The sequence below is a fragment of the Cetorhinus maximus genome, chromosome 2 (genome assembly GCF_964194155.1).
Source record: "Cetorhinus maximus chromosome 2, sCetMax3.hap1.1, whole genome shotgun sequence".
Classification (NCBI taxonomy): Eukaryota; Metazoa; Chordata; class Chondrichthyes; order Lamniformes; family Cetorhinidae; genus Cetorhinus; species Cetorhinus maximus.
This window is the reverse complement of record NC_135880.1, coordinates 21269273-21291953: the sequence shown is the minus strand read 5'-3', so window position 1 is coordinate 21291953 and position 22681 is coordinate 21269273.

Below are 22681 nucleotides of genomic sequence, written 5' to 3'. Positions count from 1 at the left end.
GGCACGCATACCCTCATGGATCTCTGCCAGATCCTCCCTCACACCTTGCTGGACGTCCAGCATCTTATTCCTAATGGATGACTCCAGAGGCTCATCATCTGCCCTCGAATCAGCACCGTCCTGGTCTCCAGCAGCCCCCTGGCTGCCAGCGCCCTGGGCTCCCTCTGCTTCCACCTGCACCTCAAGAAAGCGTGAAGTGCCCTCACTGCTGTGCACCGACATTCTAGCTGAAGATCTATCGCCCACCGAGGTGCTGGAATCTGTGCTGGTGCTTGGTTCAGAGAGAGGGTGTGATGCATCTGGAGCCTAGAGGTCCTCTGGCGCCAGAGGTGGGTCTTCGGGGTCCTGCGATTGGGTGTGTGGTGGCAAAACTAAGGGAGAACAATAGCATGTCATTAGTTAAAGTCATCACACTGACACTGTGCATGCCAGGCACCCTGGTGAGACAATGGTGACCTGCATCAAGGTGCCATCATCTTTCAATGATCAATGGGGACTCCATTTCTGAGCCTTCCATCAATGAAGAGACTACACAAGAATGTTTATACCATCTGAAACTCTCACCTCTATGCACTGCACTCTTACCTTCGTCTGACACCCCAGCGTCTATGTGACCGGTTGACCGAGGTGCATGCCGGCTCTCCAGCACAAGCACATCCTGTTCGTATCTGGTGAGGATTAGGAGGTTTGGGGGGCCTCTGCCTGTCCGTGACCTTTCAATGCTGTTATGGGATGTCTTCTCCATAAAGGACAGAGGAGCATGAATTAGTCCACTCTCTACCTGCAGCGCCATTGCAGCCTGACCAACCCCATCTGAGGAGCATCTGGCAGGGCACATCGGAGTCATGGCCCTTGAGCCACAAGGCACTCAGTCCAAGCAGCCAGGGCTCACCCCCTTGGCCAGCTCCAGCGTCATTGACACTTGGCACTCAGACTCTAACACTCCTGAGCTCCACGGGCCAGCCCTTAACACTTCAACACACTGATCCATGCCAACACGGTACTCACACTTCCTGAGTACAACAGGTCATTAAACCTCTTGCGGCACTGGACCCACAACATCATGGCTGATGAGCAACACTGCCACCTCCTCCCAAGCCCACTTTGATAGGTGCGGTGTCCTCTTCCTTCCATCCCTGGGGACAAGGGTGTCCCTCCTGGCAGCCACCTCCACCAGTAGGACCGCGAGACACTCATCAGAAAAGCAGGGGGCTGAGTGCTCACCTGACCCGCTCTCCCGCTTGGCGTCCGCAGCTGCGTTTGTATCCATAAATTTTACTCTCCTGCTGACAACGCCGAAGATGTCTTTGTCGCCGGCAGACTTCCAAGGCCTGACTGTGCTGGTTTTAAACCAGCCGCTCGGTCGCCATTGGGCCTGGCAGCTGACAGGCCCCCGTACCCGCCTGCCCCTTCCCGACGATTGGGGAGCCAACATTCACGCTCGCCAGGCTTAATTGGCCAGTCAGCATGAAATCAAGGTCGGGGGCTGATCGCGGGTTGTTTCCCAGCCACTCCCTGGCCCACCAACCTTAAAATTCTGGCTATAGACTCATCTGCAACATTCTAAAGTGACCAAAACCCAGGTTTCACCTTTCTTAACACACACATACAACATATAAATTAAACTTTAACTTTCACTTAAAGCTACAGCTTATTCCTAACACACACAAATAGACATATAACTTACTTAGAAACTATCTCTAGTTCCTAACAATATGTTGATATAGTGAATTACTCATTCATTCATGTGTGCTCTGCCTGAAGGCAGATCCTTTGCTCATTGTCTGCTGACGCATCATCCTGAGCTGTTTTCTTGGCAGTTTTTTGTCACTGGTGGTTTGCCATTGCCTTCCACTCCCAGGGGTAGTGTGAGGAGACAGGCCCCAAGTCTATCTCAGCCACAAAGGAAACCACACTTGTGCTGTTGATGTTATTCTGAACCACATGCTCGCCATCTAGCCCACTGAGCTTAACTGGCCTCCCCTATAGTGATATATATGGCACCGTAATTCATTTTTCAAATTAATCCGCCAAACATCTATTCAATTGGAGGACTGGCCTCAGCACCAAAAAAGGAAAATGTCAAACCTAAGAACCGATTGAATAATGCCTGGTGTATGGATAGCAATCTTTCAGACGCGCTGGCCTTTAACAATATTGTACTGTTAATCCACTCATAGTATTATCGAAAATACAAGGGAAAGTAATTTATTGGTAATGTTGTTTACAAATAATTCATAGACCAATAACATGAGCAATGATTCTGTAATTTGCCATGTTTGCTGAAAAATATACCCTACAAGTTGAAGATCTGCCTCGGATGGTTATCTCATATGATTCCATTCTTATTTATCTAATCCTAACCAGAGAATCGCTTCCATTGGTTTCTCTTCCTGCTCCCGCACCTCTGGGATGTTTCATTACGTTAAAGGTGTGATATAAATATAAGTTATTGTTAAACTGGAGCACCTATATGTTCATTTATTTCATGAAGTTATTTAGGTTTCTTTTCTTTAAATCCCTATGAGTTTGCAATGCTTCTGAGGGCTTTGTTCAGATCACCTTCTACTCACTCGCTTGGTCATCGGGATTGCAATGACATTTGCCCCATGCTGAGAGTACCATGTTAAAGGTTAATCTTCCTCTCCCTCTGAGCTAAGAACAGAAGACCACATTTTTCTAAGGTCGCAGTTCAAAATACACATCCCATTAATTTAAAATGTCAGCATTCTGCTCAACATTACTGGCACCAAAATGGATGATTTCATTCTAGCCTACTGACCAGACATCACAAAAAAGAAAACACTGGACTTTAACTGAAAACTAACTTTGGCCTATGACATTTAAGGAATTCAGCCATTATTTATGGCAAAGTATATATGTATATGCTCTGGGGCGGGAACCATAAGAGATAAGATTGTTCCTTCCATTTTTAATTGGCTTTCTTTCTCTGAGGGACCAATTTGCTTTTGTTGAGTACATGTGCACATATCTATGTATAAGTAGTTGTTGAGTCATTAGCACAGATTAGAGGCCTGGAAATTCCATTGGGGTTATCTGAATCTTCCGCTCAAACTTCCCAGAAAAATGGCATAAACAGCTGGGGCTTTTTTAAATCAATTTCTGCCATTTCTCTAAGGGTTCTTCATGTCTCTCACTGAAAGTACTGTTAAGAGAGCAGATTCTTCAAACTTCACCTTTCACATATTTTCGATATGTAGTGCATCCACCATAGAATCATAGAATGATTATAGCACAGAAGGAGGACATTCGGTCCATTGAGTCTCTGTTGGCTCTCTGCAAGAGCAATTCAGCTAGTCCAATGTCCCCATCTTTTCCCTGTAGCCCTGCAATTGTCTTCCTTTTTTTCAGGAGCTCATTCAATTGCTTTTTCAATTCCACAATTAACTCCACCTCCCCCACGCTCCTAGGCAGTGTATTCCAGATCCTTATCACTTGGTGCATAAAATATATGTACACAGATCACTAAAGTCGAATAGTCAGATACAAAACAATGATTAAAAAGTTGAAGGGAATGTGCAGCAGTGTGACATAACAGGCCACGTGACTTCTGTATGTGGACAGTCACAAGAAGATAGCTGTACAGTGAAGACCTGTACGTACATGTAGAACCTTACTTGAATAACGAATCCACATTATTGTGTTACTGATTTCACCCCCTCCCCCACGCACCGCCCCCGCCCTCCCACCAAGCACCCAGTAAATCTCTCCCACCCATGCAAATTCTCCCTTGGAATTTCCCCTCAAAATCAACTTCTGCACACACCTCCTCCCAGGAATCTCCCCTTCCGCAGAACACTTCCCCGCCTGTGCACATCCCCTCCTGTGAATCTCCCCCCAGTGGACCTCCGTGCCCCTGCCAATTCCACCCCAACCCCAGTTTGAATCTCCCCCCCATGAATTTTCTCCCGTGTGAATCTTCACCTCCCCCCACCACCACCACCGGTGTATCTGACCTCATGAATACCATTATATTGCACCCCCCCACCCCCCCACCCAGAATCCATGAACTCCCCCCATGTGACTCTCCTGGAACCCGACATCAATGGGATCTTGGCAGAACGTCCATCGCATGCTAGGTGGATTCTCATGGACGAGGCTCCGGGGCGAAGCAGCTCACGGGAGGTGGAAAATCACAATTGAGGGTCTGCTTTGGGACGTCAGTGTCTTGGCCATGGTCTGTCATGGATGGTTGTTGAGGGGGTGGAAAGGAAAGTCCAGCTCTGTGTGGAAGAGGAAGGTGTATGGTGGGGGAGGGTGGGGTGGGAGAGGGAGGGCTAGGTTCGATTGGGGGACGAAGATGTGTCGGTGGTGGGGGGATGGGGTGATGTTGGTAGGGGGCGAACGAAGGTGTTGGGGGGTGAGGTTGGGAGGGGGGGAATGAAGGAGTCAGTGGGTGAGGTTGTGGGGAAAGGAGCATGGTGAGGAGATGTTAATGGAGGAGAATACGGTAACTGGAAGGAGTTCGGAGGGGGAAAGAAGTATGGAGAGGGGAAGGAGTCCAGTGGGGAGGAAGGAGTTCAGGGTGGAGAAAGGAGTCTGGAAAAGGGGAAGGAATAAGGGTGGAGGAAGAATTAAGGGTGGATGAAGTAGCCTGGAGAGGGGAAGGAGTAAGGGTGGAGGAAGGAGCCAGGAAGCGGGAAGAACTAAGCTGGGGAAGAAGTCTGGTGGTGGGGGGAGGGGAGTTCCAAGGGGGGAAGGAATCTGGTAGGGGGTGGGGGAGGGCGGGGATGTCCAGGTGAACATGCAAAGCAACGGTCTGTGGAATTGTTGGCTGCCTCCTGGGGAGCAAACTGAGGGTGGGCATGGCAGGAGGGAATGGTGAGAATGACAGGGGTCAGACGAGGGGGTAGGGTAGTAGGGTGAGGATATGACATAATCCATAGAAAGTACGGCGAGGAATGTGTGGACTCGGAGGCAGACACGGGCACTGGGATTGGGAAGGAGGAGCTCGGGGAGGTTAGTGTGGATGGGAATGTGCACGTTCACCTGGACATCTTGAAGGAAAAGGGTTGTGGCTGGTTGATGACGGTGGGGGAGGTGGAAGGTGATGCCAGGGGGCCCGACATGATGGAGAAAAGGATATGGGTGACTGGGGGAGGGGAGACGATGGGGGACCTGAAGAAAAATGTTAGCCACACCATGCTTGCAAATCTGAAAGTGAAATGAGACTCATGGTGGGCAGGAACAGGTGCTGCATGGAAGTGCGACCAGTGAGATACAGGTCAGCTCAGATGGACAACTGAAAGGAGGCAGCATTGAAAATACTCAGGACAGTGAGATGAGTGTGATGGGGGAAGGATCCGCGTGCGTGGGACAGTGCCTGCATGAGGCTCTGAATGGCCCTGCCTCACACACTTCTCCCTCCAGAATCACTCATGGGCCAGCTGTTTGCAGCTGAACTGCTAGTTTGGGGGGGTTCGGCAGATGCTGGGGGATGACTCACGAAGCCAGTAAACGAAGCTGAAAGACAACATTACACATTATTCAGTGAAAGTGAATATATTTTCAGATTATAAAGTGTCAAAATGTGTTCACCCGTGCAACCAACTGTGATCAGAATTTTGCAACTTTTCTAGGCCTTACACTTCTAGGTGCTTCCCTGACATCCGCAGCAGGGGTGGAGACAGCCTGTGCAATGGCTGGCCCTGTTGCTTCTGATGACTTTGCCATGGGTTCTCTGAGGTGCTGAGGCCTTGGGAGCCTGGGCTTGCTCTGGCTGTCCTTCTATGGGCCAGCTGCTCCGTCTACGGTTACAGAGGATAAGGTTGAGGGAGGTCATAGGCAAAGAGGACTTGAAGGGAGCGGACAGCCTCTGAGATTCCTGAGTGGATGACCCAGGGATGTACAACTGCTGCGCCTCCTCCTTTCGGGTGCCCAGGCCTGGCTTCTTGAGGGCATGTCGAGGTGCCCTGTTTCACTCTTGCATCGCCACTGCAGGAACTCACCCATGGCAGCCATGATGCAGTGCAGGTCATGGGCATTTCCGTGTTCTGCTGGACCAGTGTCTCCATGGCATCTGCCATCCTTCCCATGGAGACCGCCATGCACACACATGTTGGCACCACTTCATCGGAGAGCAGCAGACAAGTTCCTCTAATTCACATGCCACACTGTTGAGGGCTTCCAACAGCTCTGTGTGATGTTCCCACGCCTTCTACTGACTCTCCTGGATGAGTTGGAAGGCCAAATCCAGAGGCTTGTCATCTGACTTGGACCTTACAGATGCCTCTTCCCCAGCAGTTATCTGAGTGCCGGGGAGCGCAGCTGAACTTGCCTTCTCCTGCTGCGGACGTGTGCCCGTGTGGTGACCACCAGATTGTGAACCTGAGCCTGCTCTAGATCTAGGTCCCACCGAGGTGTGTGTGAGTGTGCTGGTGGAGGGTGTGGGTAAGCGCTGTGACGAGTCTTCCAGGCTGCTATTTTCCAGCTCTTCAATGGAGTAGGTGTCCTCTCCGTTGGAGGTGAGGACGTGGATGGATTCAGCAGCCACAGGACAGGAGAGGAGAACTGGATAGGCTGCCCCACCAGACACTTAGCTGGATGTCCTGATGTGGGATCTGAGGGACTGGAATGAAGTGACATTCACCAAGGACGAGAGAAAGAGGCCAATCCAACAAAGCAATTAGGGATCGAAAGAAGTCACTGAGATAGTGAGCAGTAGGAGTGTCATCCCTCAAAGCAGGCAACTGTTCCCCAAGGGTGCCACTCTTTTATAGAAGAAAGCACAGAATTGCTGGGAGAGGCAGAGAAGAGGGAGCCAGCCCTCCAGTGACAGGCATCTTGCCAATCACTGGCAGTGACCACGTGGTCCACTGGGAAGGAAGTCTTGCTCCAGGAGACTGCAGATGTCAGCAATGACCTGTGACGAAGGTCTGAGTCTCCTGATTAAGCTTAATTGCTTGGAGCTGGTGCTCACATGTCAAAAGAGCTGACCCTCTATCTGCAGACCCAGTTTTAGGGACTCACCTCCTCCAATTTGGAAATTGGTGTCCAGCCACTCTACCCTGTGGAGCAGCGTGTGACTGAGGAGAAGGCAGTCGATACTGCCCCTGCTGGTTTAGCTCCTGCTGGAGCTGCTGCTGCTGGTTGCATTGGTGTTGCTGCTCCTCCTGTTCCTCATCAGAGGTTCAAGGCAGAGCTGCATAATCTGCATGGCTGTAGCTCTTCTGTCTTCAGGAGGAGCGGAATGTGAATGTTATCATTGGGTTGCTATGACCGTTTGCCTCAGGAGAATCTCTTAAAGCATCATCTCAGTTACAATGACTTTTTCTTAAATGTCCTAACTCTGGGGAGCAAGCCCACCTGTTTTCTCCAATTTGAGTCATTAACTTTTCGCACACCCTAGAGCTCAGGTTGCTGACACCTGAATGTAAGCCCAGGTGAGGAAATGAACCATCGATGATGAAACACTCTGCACAAACAGGCACCTGGGAAATGCTGCGCTCCTTGTGGAATGAGCAGGATTTTACAGTGGATCAGTTTGCAATGTCGCTGAACCTCATTCAGGTATTCTGTACAGGGTGCTGGGAACTAACCAAGTTGAACTGGGGGCAAGGATGGTGGAGGCACCTGTATGGGATTTGAAAATTAAGTCAGCTGGTAAAGTATTACCCAAAAGTCCACTCTGGATACAGAAATCTCCCACTAATATGAGGGTGACACCCAATTGTAAGTGCATTAGGGACACGTAGTTTTGTTTAATTCACTCATGGGATGTGGGGCATCGCTGGCTTGGCCAACATTTATTGCCCATTCCTAATTGCCCTTGTTCAGAGGGCATTTAAGAGTCAAGCACATTGCTGGTTGGTTTGGAGTCCAATGTAGGCCAGACCAGGTAAGGACAGCAGAGTTCCTTCCCTAAAGGATATTAGTGAACCAGGTGCGTTTTTACGACAATCGGCAATGGCTTCGTGGTCATCATCAGACTTTTAATTCCAGATTTTTATTGAATACAAATTTCACCATCTGCCGTGGTGGGATTCAAACCTGTGCCCCCAGAGCATTACCCTGGGTTTCTGGACAATACTACGATGGCCATTATGACACTGCAGGGATACAATAATCTGATAGGAATTCCTGCTCAACATTCAGAACATCATCAGGTATGGGCAAGATCCAGATCCATGCAGTTCATCTTAACTGTTTGGAACTAGCGTCTGTGAACAACATTATTGATCTAATTGCCCTCCCAAGACCAGCAGAGTAACAGTTGCACAGTGCTTAAACATGGGAACATTGGAGCAGGAGTAGGCCATTCAGCCCTTTGAGCCTGCTCTGCCATTCAATATGATCATGGCTGATCATCTTCATCCACTTCAATGTCTTTTTCCCACACTAACAGGAACATGGGAAAATAAAAATTCCCTAAATTAAAGGGAGGGTCGCCTTTACTGTTAAAATGACTTGGTGTTCGCCAATGTTGCCTAGAGTTCTGATGGGCGGCATTCAACACCAGGGTTGCCTGGAATATTCTGTAACATCTGGACTATTTCAGTGTGGATCATCCACTTTTCAGGTTGGATTACAGAGCAGCTGATTGTTGTGTTCTCCACTCCGACTAAATGTGCTGCCAGGAATTCCATTTCACGGGTCAAGTATCAATGGGGAGCAATGGAATCCTATCCCAGCAGATCTGCACACGTTGGGGATGTTAGCAGCAGGTATAGGGAACCCGTTTGATTCAGTAGTGGATTTTACTGTGGTCTCTAACTCAGCCACGGCATTAGCGTCCTGCTTTCGCGTTTACTGGCCAATCAGAGATGGCGGGCCAGATGATGCAATGAATCTGTCATATGAAGAACTCCTCAAGAGGCTCAGGCCTTTGTGACAGCTTGGTACTGACATCTCCAGCATCTGGGCAGCATTCGAACCTGGCAGAGGTTAGAATGGCTGAACTGCACATTGATTTCTGAGGGTTCAGCTGCCCTGCTGGACACCCTAGCTGGAGGTCCTGCTGTAGGATCTGAGGGACTGAAATGAGGTGCCACTTGCCAAGGATGAGAGGAAGAGGCCATCCCATCAAACCAAGCAGGGGTGGATAGAAGTGACTGAGGTAGTGAGCAGCAGGAGTGTTGTCCCTCAAACCAGGTGTCAGTTCCCCAAGGGAGGCACTCACTATTCTCTTTCTCTTTAGTGCAGAACTGCAGGGAGAGACAGAGAATAGGTGGCTGCCCCACTAGTGACAGGTACCTTGACGACCACAGGCAATGTGTGTCCACCTGGTCCACTGGGAAGGAGGCCTTTTTCTAGGAGGCTGCGGGTATCAGCAACAACCAGCCATGAAAACCTGACCCTCTGATTAAGCTTAATTGCTTGGATCTGGAGTTCACACAGGTCAAAAGAGCTGACTCTCTGCCTGTAGACGCTGTTTTTGGGGTCTCACCTCCTCCGAGCTGGAGCTCAGTGTCCATCAGCTGTGCTCTGTGGCGCTGCATGTGGCTGAGGAAAAGGCAGCTGGTGCTACTCCTGTTAATCTTGCTCCTCCTGCTGCTGCTGGATCTGCTGCTCTTGTTCCTCATCAGGAGTTCAAGGTGGTGCTGCATATGCTGGTCTCAGGCTGTGCAGAAGGCTGACAGCACGAAGGTACATATCAACATGACTTAAGTCCAAGACACGTGAACTGCCTTCCAGCACCTGTCAAGCCGCAAATTCTCACTTTCGGAAGTGCTGTGAGAAGCAGCCTTTCACACGGACATGGCTGTGGCTCTTCAGCATCACTGTTTGAAGACTTTCCAGCCTGACAGTTCCACTGAATAAGCATTCCTCCACTTTTCTCCTATCTGGCTGAGTCTGATGAGTTCCACCCTGAAGAGGAAAACCTCAAGGAGAGAAAGGTGCTCCGATTGTTGCCTTGGTGGTTTATGGTCAGGTAAGTTGTTTTAAAGCCTCTCATTATTCAATCCCTCCCATCTCAGTCCACACCATAGTGTCAGGTGCCTGTACCAATGTGTACTGAGGCCCCCAGAGGAAGACTGCTCCAATAGCATCAGCTGATTCTACGGTGGCCATGCATGCTGGTGCCAGATGAGATCCCCAGCACCACTCTTGGTGAGTCCTTTAACAGAGGTAACCACTGACCCATCTGGTGACACCAACACAACTGTGGAACATTGGCCTCCATGTGGCACCAGCTCAATTGCAGTTGGCATCCTCAGAGGTCTCGTCCCCAATCAGGGTACTGGACAGTACCTCTCCTTGAGATTTTCCTGGTCAGTCCAAATGTGGACGTCCAGTTGACATTGCTCAGAGATGATTGTATGGATCAGGCCCTAACATGTAGCATTGCAGTTAATACCAAGCGGTGGAAAACTGAGTCTGGAGTGGGAACAGGGCTGGTTCTTGTTGCCGATGTGCCAAGGACATGAAGGACAGTGATGAAGCATCTAGCCTGAAACGGGTGGTGGAATTCTACAATGAACAATAGGAACAGATGTTAGAATAAAGCCTGGCAGTGATGATAAAGGCAAATATCTCAACGACCTTAGTGTCTAGATCACAATTAGCAGACTATAGCAGCCTCCATGAGGCCCTGAAGTCTGACCAACAAGTTTCACTACTTCAAATATTCATCCAAATTTCTCTTAACAGTTGCCAATGGTCTTTGCCCCAACTAGTCCCTGTAACAAGGCATTTAGAAAGGTGTGTGGAGATGGTAGTTGTTAACCAGAGTGCAGCTTTGGGCTGCATTAGAGTGCTTAAGTTGGAGCTTGGTGAGGGACTTGTAAGGGTTAATTTCTATCTGAAATCTAATCTTTCTTTAATTTAGCAACTAGCTAAAAGTTGATCTTTGGATTGGGAGAAGGTGAGTTTTAGTCCAGCTTTAAAACAGGGGTCATAATGCTCTGCTTGCAGCTGCTAGTTAATTAGTTAACTGGCGTAAGCAGGTTTTCAGAAGCTAGATTCAGACATCATAAAAGCAAACCATCTACATTGCTGCTTTTGTCTGCCCAGGAGTGCTGCTTTGGGCTGCATGAGAGTGCTTAAGTTGGAGTTTGGTGAGAGAGGGAGTTTGGTGAAGAGGGAAGGGTTTTCTACATGTCCTCAGTAAGAAGAGTGGTGGTCTTGGTAAATAGGACCTGGTGAGTATTTCTTCTGTCCTTAATATTCTCTAAACTAGAGGAACTAAAAGTAAAGGGAGTAATTTAAGGGTAAGACATGGCAGGGAAGATCGGCCAACTGGAATGCTCCTCCTAGACAATGTGGGAAGTCAGGGGTAGTTCCAGTTTTCAGGGTGACCATATGTGTTGGAAGTGTCCCCAGCTGCAGCTACTCGAAATCCGCATTTCAGAGCTGGAGCTGCAGCTAGAGTCACTGTACAGAATTTGCAAGGATGAGATTTTATGGAGAGCACGTACAGTGAGATGGTCACATGGCAGGTAAAGAGTGCACAGGGAGAAAGGGAATGGTGACCACCAGTCAGAGTAAAACATTAGGCAGGAAGTCCAGGGGTCCCTTGGGTCCATCTCCTTCTCTCTAACATATATTCCATTTTGGATACTGCTGGGGGAGGTGGTTTCTCAGGGGAATGCAGCAAGAACCAAATCCATGGCACCACAAGTGGCTCAGCTACACAGGAGGTGGGAGAGCAATAGCGAAAGGGGGTTCAATTGTAAGGGGAACAGATAGATGTTTCTGTGGTTGCAGACATGACACTAGGATGGTATGTTGCCACCCTGGTGTCATTGTCAAGGATGTAGCTGTGTGGCTTCAGGACATTCTGAAGGGGGAGTGTTATGATATGGCAGGTGGTAATTGCTGAGCTGACCAAATTCCAAAGGGAAACTTGGCCAAGCTATCACAATGGTTTGCAATTTGTATTTTATAATGATAAGGTATTTGCACTGAAGTTAGAAGTAAAAATTCTGCTACCACTTATGGAGATTTTAAATATTAAATTAAAACATTTATTAACAAAAGAAAAGAAAACTTAAGATTATGGTTGCACAGTTAAATTTAGCCTTATAACGTTTCCCAAAAGATTTCTCCCTAGGTGGACTCCCAAATAAACAGTGTTTTCCAGGCAACAGTCCAAATAGGTTCTTAATATATAAAACATCTAGTAATATTACCACAAGGCACCCACTGTTGCAATATTGGAGATATTTCACAGCTTCTCGCTCCCTCTCACTCGACAATGGAATTCCAAGGCTTTTAACAAAACCTTGCTTACTGGAACAAGAAAGCACTTCATTGGGGTGGCTAGAGGCTGCTTTTCCCAGGTCAATCTTCGTGCAGCCCACCTTTCAAGATCTCACATAGAAACATAGAAAATAGAAACAGGAGAAGGTAATTCGGCCCTTTGAGCCTGCTCTGCCATTTAATATGATTATGGCTGATCCTCTATCTCAATGCCATACTCCCACTCTCTCCCCATACCCCTTGATGCCTTTAGAGTCTAGAAATCTATCTATTTCCTTCTTAAATATATTCAGTGACTTGGCCTCCATAGCCCTCTGTAGTAGAGAATTCCACAGGTTCACCAACCTCTGAGTGAAGAAGTTTCTCTTCATCTCAATCCTAAATGGCCTACCCCATATCCTGAGATTGTGATCCCTTGTTCTAGACCCCCCCAGCCACAGGAAACATCATCCCTGCATGCAGTCTGTCTAGCCCTGTCAGAATTTTATATAGCTCACATGGCCATTCACCTCATAGAGCTTTCAACCTTTCCTTCAATATACTTTCTCCCCTTTGGTTATTTAAATACATTGTTCTAAACTTTCTTTGGAAGTTACCTTCCCCATAATATAAAAATCTTTCATGTTGTCATTATGGCCAGCACTTTCGGGAAAAATTATCTTAACAACTTTGCCTTATTTATTTACAATTTTGCCAGTTGTAAAACTTCCTGTTATGTCTCTTTTGAAATTCAAACAGCTAACAATTTACTCCTCACTTATCTGCTAATGCAAATCCCCATTCATAAAGTATCTACTGGGATCTCATCTTAGCTTGCCCATCTCCATTTCAAAATGCCTGCTTTTACACCTAACTCATAAGACCATAAGACATAGGAGCAGAAATTAGGCCATTCGGCCCATCGAGTCTGCTCCGCCATTCAATCATTGCTGATAAGTTTCTCAACCCCATTCTCCCGCCTTCTCCCCGTAGCCTTTGATCCCCTTACCAATCAAGAACCTATCTATCTCAGTCTTAAATACACTCAATGACCTGGCCTCCACAGCCTTCTGTGGCAATGAATGCCATAGATTCACCACTCTCTGGCTAAAGAAGTTTCTACTCATCTCTATTCTAAAAGGTCTTCCCTTTACTCTGAGGCTGTGCCCTCGGGTCCTAGTCTCTCCTACTAATGGAAACATCTTCCCCACATCCACTCTATCCAGGCCTTTCAGTAACCCCTTTGATGATTTAAACCATGCAGTCTGACTGTCCTCAGTTTAATTAAATTAGTCACACACATGCTGCTCCCCCAAGTCTGCTTCGGTATTCCACAGTAATATTAGGAAAACAATGATATTCTCTTAATAAGAGGGTGAACTGCCAGGGGTCGCGGTCCATATCGATACCAACGACATAAATAAAAAGAGCAATGATGTCCTGAAAGCCGAATATAGGGAGCTATGACATAAATTAAAAAGCAAACCTCAATGGTAGTAATCTCAGGATTACTCCCAGTGACACGTGCTAGCGAGATCATTCATTCTATCCCAAAACTACACTCAACACCAATCAGTGGTCTAAATAGGAAGGCTCTCAACTCCATGTACAAACAAACCTTTCCCAGCAGCAACTTTTGAGTGTCAGCTGGCGAGCAAAATTTCCATTGTTCATGATCCCTTCACAAAGCAAAGCTCTTTAGACTTTTTTCACATCCACATTCACTCCTAAAGGGATTGGCTAGAGTGAATGAGAGTCAGTGCAGCTCCATTTCCATCAATGAAACTGGTAATACAGCCTCCCACTTCAAATTTATACAGTTCACCAACCTACTGTGATGTCTAATCTCAGTGAGATGCTCAGTGTGGGGCTGAGACTTCCCCTGTAATGTTATGGTTTCCCTCATCCAGTTAAAGGGCCTCACCTTCATGAAAGTGTTGGGCAAACACTCTTGGGCTTTGCTTCGGTCACAATGACAGAATGAGCTAGAATGAAAAATACAGGTTTCCATGTGGTTACAACTCAGAACAGCGGTCGAGGGTGACAATGGTGGGAATGTTTGTATTCTCTGTCTCCCCTACTCTTGATGGAGGGTAATTCCAATGCCCTTCTGAAACAGTGTTTATGTTTCTTTGTTCAGTCACTGTAGATCTTAGTGCTCCAGATCATCGATGATGCCGGACACCATTGATCAGGGTCCATTGATGCTGAGTTGGTATCATAAGCCGGGGAAGTTGATTGATGCTGGTAGCAGGGCATCTTACATGGCGCTGAACCTAAGTTCCAACTGCACTAAACGTGTTACTTAGGTCGAGGTTTTACACCTAGTTGTTTCCTGAGAGAATGGTTGATGAACCAGTTCCATGAAGCTCCATTACATATAGGTAGCCTTCCTGGTACTTAAGAGTAAGGTTTTGTAAAGACTGAGAACTACTGCCCACCTTTCTGACAGACACCAGGTGTACACTGGGAGATCTACTAATGATGGTAAGTGGTCGCATATATTTACAGAACAGGAGTGAGTACCAAGTTCAAGGACAGGTAGTAGCAGTTGGTGAGAGACAACAGGGAAGTACCTGAAAGAGGGACAGTCTCACCATCAGTAACCAGGCTCCAGGCTAACTCTGAACAACAATATTGAAGATATACGAGCAACAGCAACTACAACTGATCCACCCAACTCTGCATCAATGTCACTGGCCCTATTACACTGATTATAAAGCTCATTATGACGTTTATAAATAATGATACAAGGTAACCATTTTGAGACAAACCATTCAATGTCTGCAGCCCTCTGTCTAATCTACTGGTTGATGATGTTGCCGTTGGTCACAATCCTTTCACAAAGTAACCTGTTCAATCTTCTAGACAACCACATTCACTCCTCGATAGATCAGCCAGTTGGCATCAGTTAGTGCAGTTACATTTCTTTCACTGAAACTGGTTGTGCAGCCTCCCGTCTCAAATTTATCCAGTTTACAAACCCAATGCCTGATTTGGCTGTGACGCTCATTGTAAGGACGAGATCTAATCTGCAATGTCATGGTTAGATGCAAACCTTGTTGAAAGTGTTGGTCAAACACCCTTGGGTTTCATATATGTCGCAGTGAACATGGTGAGTGGACAATGATGATGGGATTGTTTGCCTGTTCTGTGTCCTTTGGTGAAGGATGATTCCAATGCTTAAATCACCTTTGAAGCTGTGCTTGTGTTTCTTGGGTTTGGGGCACCATAGAGCTCGGCACACTGGATCATCGGCAGTGCTGGATACCAATGATCAGGATCCACTGATGCTGGCTTGGGGCCAGAGGCAGCGGAGACAATGGTGCTGTCGGAAGCCTTAACTGGATCTGAATCAAACTCTTGCTGAACTATGTGCGTTGTTGCAGCTGAAACTTTTCAACAATTTCTTACTGAGAGAAGGGACAGGCGAGATGAACCAGCTCCATTAAGCTTGATTTTGTACGTGCAGGTAAGCAGGGACCTGGGACCTTAGAGTGGGTTTAGCAAACGTTGATAATATTTGTCCAACTGCTGGAATATTGCAAACAATGCCAATGATCGAATATAGCAACAGAACATGGCATGAGCACCAAACTCATACTGACAACGAGATGGTCCATCTGGGAGTCTAAGGATGGGCCTGAGAGTTGGGTTGATTAAGCCACCAGAAATCAGGTTCCATTAGGCTACCTATGGCAATTATATGAAGCAATTACTCATAACAACAAATCTAACTATTCCAGCCCTACTGTTCAGCAGTTTTACTGAGTGTGTTATGTCCTTCATGATGTTGAGACAAACCTTTCAACGTCCACGACCTTCCACTGAATCTACTGGTTGATGGCGTTACCATTGTTCATGCTCCCTTCACAAAGTAAACTTATCCAGGCCTTCTAGTCGGCCACATTCACTCCAAGATAGATCAACCAGTTAGGATTAGTCAGGGCAGTTCAATTTCCCTCACTTAAACTGCTTGGGCAGCCTCCGTATTCAATGTACAATCAGTTTGTGTTGTCTGATCTCACTGTGATATACAATTTGAGGAGACAGACGTGTGCTGTAATGTCACAGTTTGACCCTCAGTTAAAGGGGCCACACATCTGTAATTGTATTTGGCAAAACCTTGGGCTGTGCTAGAATGCAATGACAGATTTCCATGTGATCATGTCCCCAGAGAACAGAGTGCGAGCAGTGGGCAGCAATGGGATTCTTAGCATCCTGACTTTGATGTTAAGTAGTTGTATATATTTACAGTAACAGGAGTAGACAATTCAGCTCCAAGTGTATTTCAGCATTCATTTAGATTAGATCATTCAGCTCTTTGGGCCTGTTTTGCTGTTCAGTTAAGTCATTTTTTTCATTCATTTATGGAATGTGGGTTCGCTGACCAGTCCAGCATTTATTGCCCATCCCTAATTGACCTTGAGAAGGTGGTGGTGTGCGGCCTTCTTGAACCGCTAGTCATGTGGTGTAGGTACACTCACAGTGCTGTTAGGATGGGAGTTCCAGGATTTTGACCAAGTGACAGTGAAGGAACAGCAATATATTTCCAAGTCAGGATGGTGAGTGACTTGGAGAACTTCCAGATGGTGGTTCCACCTACCTGCTGCCCTTGTCCTTCTAGATGGTAGAGGTCATGGGTTTGGAAGGTGTTGTCGAAGGTGTCTTGGTGAATTCCTGCAGTGCATCTTGTATATGGTGACACACTGCTGCTACTGTGTATCGGTGATTGAGGGGGTGAATGATGTGGCGCCAATGAAGTGGGCTGCTTTGTCCTGGACTGTGTAAAGCTTCTTGTGGGAGCTGCACTCATCTAGTCAAGTGGGGAGTATTCCATCACACTCCTGACTTGTGCCTTGTAGATGGCGGACAGTCTTTGGGGAGTCAGGAGGTGAGTTACTTGTCGCACGATTCCTAGCCTCTGACCTGCTCTTGTAGCCACAGTATTTATATGGCTAGTTCAGTTTCTGCTCAATGGTAACCCCCAGGATGTTGATAGTGGGGGATTCAGTGATGGTAATGAACATTGAACATCAAGGGATGATGGTTGGATTCTCTCTTGTTGGAGATGGTCATTGCCTGATACTTTTGTGGCATGAATGTTACTTACCACTTGTCAGCCCAAGCCTGGATATTGTCCGAGTCTTGTTGCATTTGGATATGGGCTGCTTCCTGGCGTTGATGTTAAGCGGTGGCGGCATGCTACAGTTCACTTGGAGCTTGAGTTGCTGTGGCAATGTGCATTTTTACATGCATGGTAGCCTGGAGCTACAGATAGTGATAGTAGAGGCTCCACAGTTCTTTCCATTACATGGCTGACATAGAATCTCTCGCACACTTAGCACCTGCCATTGGCGTGTGTTGGAAAGATTTGCAGATTGATAGACAAACTGTTTGGCTGCATTATGTATGCAAATTAGCCATCATGTCCCAGGGTGAGACTTGAACCTGGCTGATAGGCAGGGATGCTACCCACTGTGTGCCACAAGACTGCCTGACGTTAAGTATTTGTATACATTTACAGCTACAGGAACAGGCCATTCAGCTCCCCAGGCATAGTCCAAAACAAATTCAGATCACTGATGGTCAGTACCTGATGTACATTACCTCACCTTTGGCCCACATCCATTGATAAAGTTAGGAACATGGATCATGTCTAATCTGTACCTTAAATCAATTTAACCACCTGGCTTTCAGATCCCAGAATAACCTGACTAACATAAATCTATCACTCTGATTTTAACATTTTCAATTAACCTTCTAAAAAAAGCTTTTTTGGGGGAAAGGGTTCCGGAATTGCCTGATACATTGTGTGATGAAGTGTGTCCCAATGTCAGCCCTAAACAATCTACTGTAATTTTTAGCAGATGCCTGGGAACATCATCACCTGCAAATTTCCCTCTAAGCCAAGTACTATCCTGACTTGGAACTATGGGGGGAATCATCCCAAATTTGCACAAAGTGTGGTAGCAGGCGGGAGAAGAAGACGTTTTACTCACAGGCCACAATGATGGCTTTTCACACCATGTCGTCCCATTCTCGGCACATCCCACCTCATTAATAATGCATTCCCGGGAAACCTGCGGGGTCGCTGGTGGGGCGGCTTCTGATTCACCCGCCCTGCCATCGCCTCAGGCTTTCAGTAATCTGAGCGCCAAATTTAAAGGGCACCTCTGCACAAAGGAAGCACTCTCTCTGAGGCAGCGGAAGCTGCTGAAAAGTCATGGCTGCCAAAGGGAGGAAACATGCTGCCCCCAAATTTAACAATGCTTCCCACGGGCACCTACTGGACGCTGTGGAGGCCCACTGTGAAGTCCTCTGCCCCCACTCTGGGCAAAGACCAACAAGGAGGGTAACCAATCCAGCATGGCAGGTGGTGGTCAATGCAAATGACCTGCAAAAGAGGACAGCCACCCAGTGCCAAAAGAGGACGAATGATCCCCTCCATTCCAAGAGGCTAAATCACTTTTCTCATTACTCTCAAGTCTCTCACACACTAAATCATCTCACATCCACAGGGATCTCACTCACTGCCAGCTCAAGGGACATCACCATTCACTCTCTTGCACACACCTTCATCTGCCCTGTGGATCATATCCTCACCCTGTCCATGGCACCACTCACCAGTTACACATACCAGACATCCTTCTCATCTGGCCTGGCAGGTATCCTGCTTACGCTTTCTCCATCTGTATTCACGCAGGACAAGCTGGCACACAACAAAAAGGAGAGGTCACAGATTGGTGGAGGACTGTCCGGCATCAAAGTCCTCACTGACTTTGAAATTGGAGTTATCCAGCTGGCCAGCAATGATCTGGGCCATTCCTCCGCTGATGGTGAGGTTGGCAGTGCTCAAGCACATGAGGATCCAGCAGTGCAACATCGACCAGACAACCATACTGCGAGTCAGTTCCCTTGTTCCACAGTCCACTGTCGTGCACGAATTATCTCTCCTTGCTTTCGCAGGCACGCCTGGGAAGCAGCCGTAGGGTCCATGACCCAGATCCTTGACTCAAGCCCTGGAGAAACCTCAGAAGAAGAATCTGATGACACCCTCATTGAAGTCCCATCACAGCGCTCACCTGCCCCCTCCACCAGTGGGACCTAGTTCTAGAATAGCCCTGGGGTCACAATCTGGTGAGCGCATCGCACTGTCTGATTCACAGCAGGCGGCGGCAGGGACTTCCCATGTTTCCAGCACTTGGAAGCCAGAAATCTGCTGAGCCCAGCAGATTTCCCGGAGCTGCAAAGGCAAGCTCGAGAACATCAGGAAGGGATGTCCACTGTGTTCCTCAGATTGCAAGGGATGATGGAGGAGTCCATCCACCTTCAGTCTGAGGTGATAGCGCCAGCATGCCAATGCAACATGGTCAACACTGGTAGGATGGCAGCCTCCATGGAGACCTTGGTCCAGTACACCGGTCCTGCGCTGCTGTGCAGGCTGAACTCCATCACCGATGCCATAGTTGGCCTCCAACAGTGTCAATGTGAGAGGGATGTGGGGCATCTTGATCTCACTCCAGCTTCCCCTTCCCCTCAAGGAGTCAGCCAGGGGCCCTCGGGCACCCATAGGGAGGAGGACCAGCAGGTGCACACCCTGGGGCCATCCACCCAGGTGATTCTAGGAGCGTACGACCCACCAGAATCCCCTCTTCCTGCGACCTTCACAGCTCCAGCTCCACAGCTCAAGGAGAGTGCCACTGCCACACAAATGCCGACAAGATCGGAGAAAATTCTTACCAGTTCCTGTGTTTCTTGAGAATAAAATAAGTATCTTGCTAACTGAAAGCAGCCAGAAAATGAGGCAGAATTGAAGCTTTCTCTTTCAAGGTGTTGGTTTTAAATCTCACTCCAGCGCTTCAGCATAAAAATCAAGGCTGACACTCCAATGGAGTGCTGAATGGTCAGAAGTCCTGCCTTTTGGTTGAGATTTTCAAACGAGGCCCCGTCTGCCTGCTGAGATGGATGTTAAAGATCCCATAACACTATCTCGAAGAAGAGCAGTAGAGTTATCCCTGATGTCCTGGCCAATATTTATCCCTCAATCAGCATCACAAAAACCTATTGGCTTGTCATTATCACTTTGCTCTTCATGGGAGCTCGGTGTGTGCAAATTGGATGCCACAGTTTCTACGTTACAACAGTGACTGCACTTCAAAAGTACTTCTTTAGCTGTAAAGAAAGTGCAATTTATTTTTGCAAGCATTGTACCAGAGCTGAGAGAGTCCAACTATCAGGAAGGACTATACAAGCTGAGTCTCTTTGTTCTTGAAAAGGAGAAGCTGGGGGCCTTTAAAATTAGAAATGGGTTTGATAAGGTAAGTGTAGAGAATTTGTTTCTACATGTAGGGGATTCAAAAACTAGGGGCTATAAATATAAGATACAAACGTACATATGAACATACGAATTAGGAGCAGGAGTTGGCCACTCAGCTCCTCAAGACTGCTCCTCCATTCAATAAGATCATGGCTGATTTGATTGTAACCTTAACCCCACATTCCTGCCCGCCCACAATAACCTTTCACCCCTGGTTAATTAAGAATCTGTCGAACTCTGCCTTAAAATTATTCAACCATTCTGCTGCTACCGCCTTTTAAGGAAGAGAGTTCCAAAGACTCACGACCCTCTGAGAGTAAAAATTTCTTCTCGTCTCGCTCTTAAAGGAGCGACCCCTAATTTTTAAACAGTGACCCCCTAGTTCTAGATTTTCCCACAAGAGGAAACATCCTCTCCACATCCACCCTGTCAAGACCCCTCAGGGTCTTAAAGTCACTAATAAATCTAATAAAGAGTTCAGGAAAAACGTTTTTTACCCTGAGAATGTGGACTCTGCTACCACAGGGAGTGGTTGAGGTGAATAGTATAGATGCATTTAAGGGGGGGTTAGACAAGCACATGAGGAACAGAGAAATAGAAGAATGTATTGCCAGGGTGAGGCGAAGTGAGGTGAGATGTGGGTCATTTGGAGCATAACCCCTGTGACAGACTGGTTGGGATTGCAAAATGACTGTTAATTCTATGTAATTATATATAAAAATTGCAAGCCAGAGGTTGCTTACGGTCAATCAAATTTTGGGTTTTATACACAGCTGCACAGTGGATGAGGTGTGGTATTTGTTAGGGGCTAGCTTTCTGAATTAACATTTGCTTTGACAATAGAAAGCAATAGATGACACATATCTTTGTTCGTTTGCTTTTCATGTGAAAGAGGGCTGCAGGTGCTTCTGGACTTAATGTTAACTAACTTCAAAGGAGCCATTCAGGAGTCAGCTTGGATTCCCCCTGACCCTTTTATTTTACACTCCTTGATGTTATGGTTGCACCTTCTGTGAGGCATTTATAATTCATCATGTTGGCCTCAAATAATGAGTCATATACTTCAGTCTCAATGCAATATGCCAAAACCAAGAAAAGGTGGGCTGAGAATCCTTTTCTCCTTCATTTCTAGAAAGTTCAGTGTGTCCATAACCATCCCCATGGATCAATGTGGAACTTTCACTGGAGGTCAATTTGCTGGATAGTTCAAAAGCTCAAGACAAGATAACCTGTACAATGGTAATAGAATATGATTCTCACATTGAAATGAAGCTATTGGAAAATTAGGCTTAGCGATAAAGTTAATTTTAAGCAATAGCCAGAGGAAAGGGATCTGTTTACATTATTGACTAATATGGGGATTGTTGTAATATGGCTTTAAGGGATAGCAGCATGCCAGTATAGTATAAGTTCAACAGAACTGTAGGGGGTGGTGTGGGTGTCAGCTGCACCTCTGACTTCTGAACGGTCCGAATCGCTCCCACTCCCTGGGTTCTAGACTTTGGGGGTTATTTGGGGGTTGTGACAAAGTGCAGCAGGTTTTGGTGCAAGACAAAAAACTGAGTTTATTGAAGTCACAAATGAATTTATAACATTAGGATTACACTGAGATTATACAGATTTACAAAGTACACTTAGTTAAGAATGGGGAACACACGGCATAACGAGGGAAAGTCACGCTACTAATCCCCTTACCCATGTCCCACCCCCAAAACCTAACTAAATTGAACTAGGAGAGGTCAGAGATCATGCTCACCAACCAGGGTTCCTTGACAATTCAAAATCCAGCCAGGTAAGCCGGTTGCAGTTTTGGGGTACGCTCTTTGTGTCCTCTGGGGCCTGCCGTCCCCACGTGGTCCTGGTCTGTGGAATCTGCGAAGGTTCTTCAGTTGGCTGGAGGGCGCGGTTGTGGGTGGTCGATCTTCATGGACGGCTGCGGTTGCGGCCTTGTTGTCTTCGGTTGAGCCTGCCACCCCGTGCCCCTCGCCGTGATGTTGCCTGCAGGCCTGCAAACCTCCAGATCTCCTTCCTCCACTTGGCTCAGCTCCCTCTCCCTGTTTAAACCACTCCAAAAACTGCTCAGCCCCCTGTGTCTGCTCCCTTTTGTAACTGGTGGCCCAGTTATACTGTTTTCTTCAAATTTCTTATCTGAATCCAAATCAAGGTTCGTTCTTTGTCTGATTTCGGCTTCTTCAGGTGATTTTTGTTACATTGTTTTTA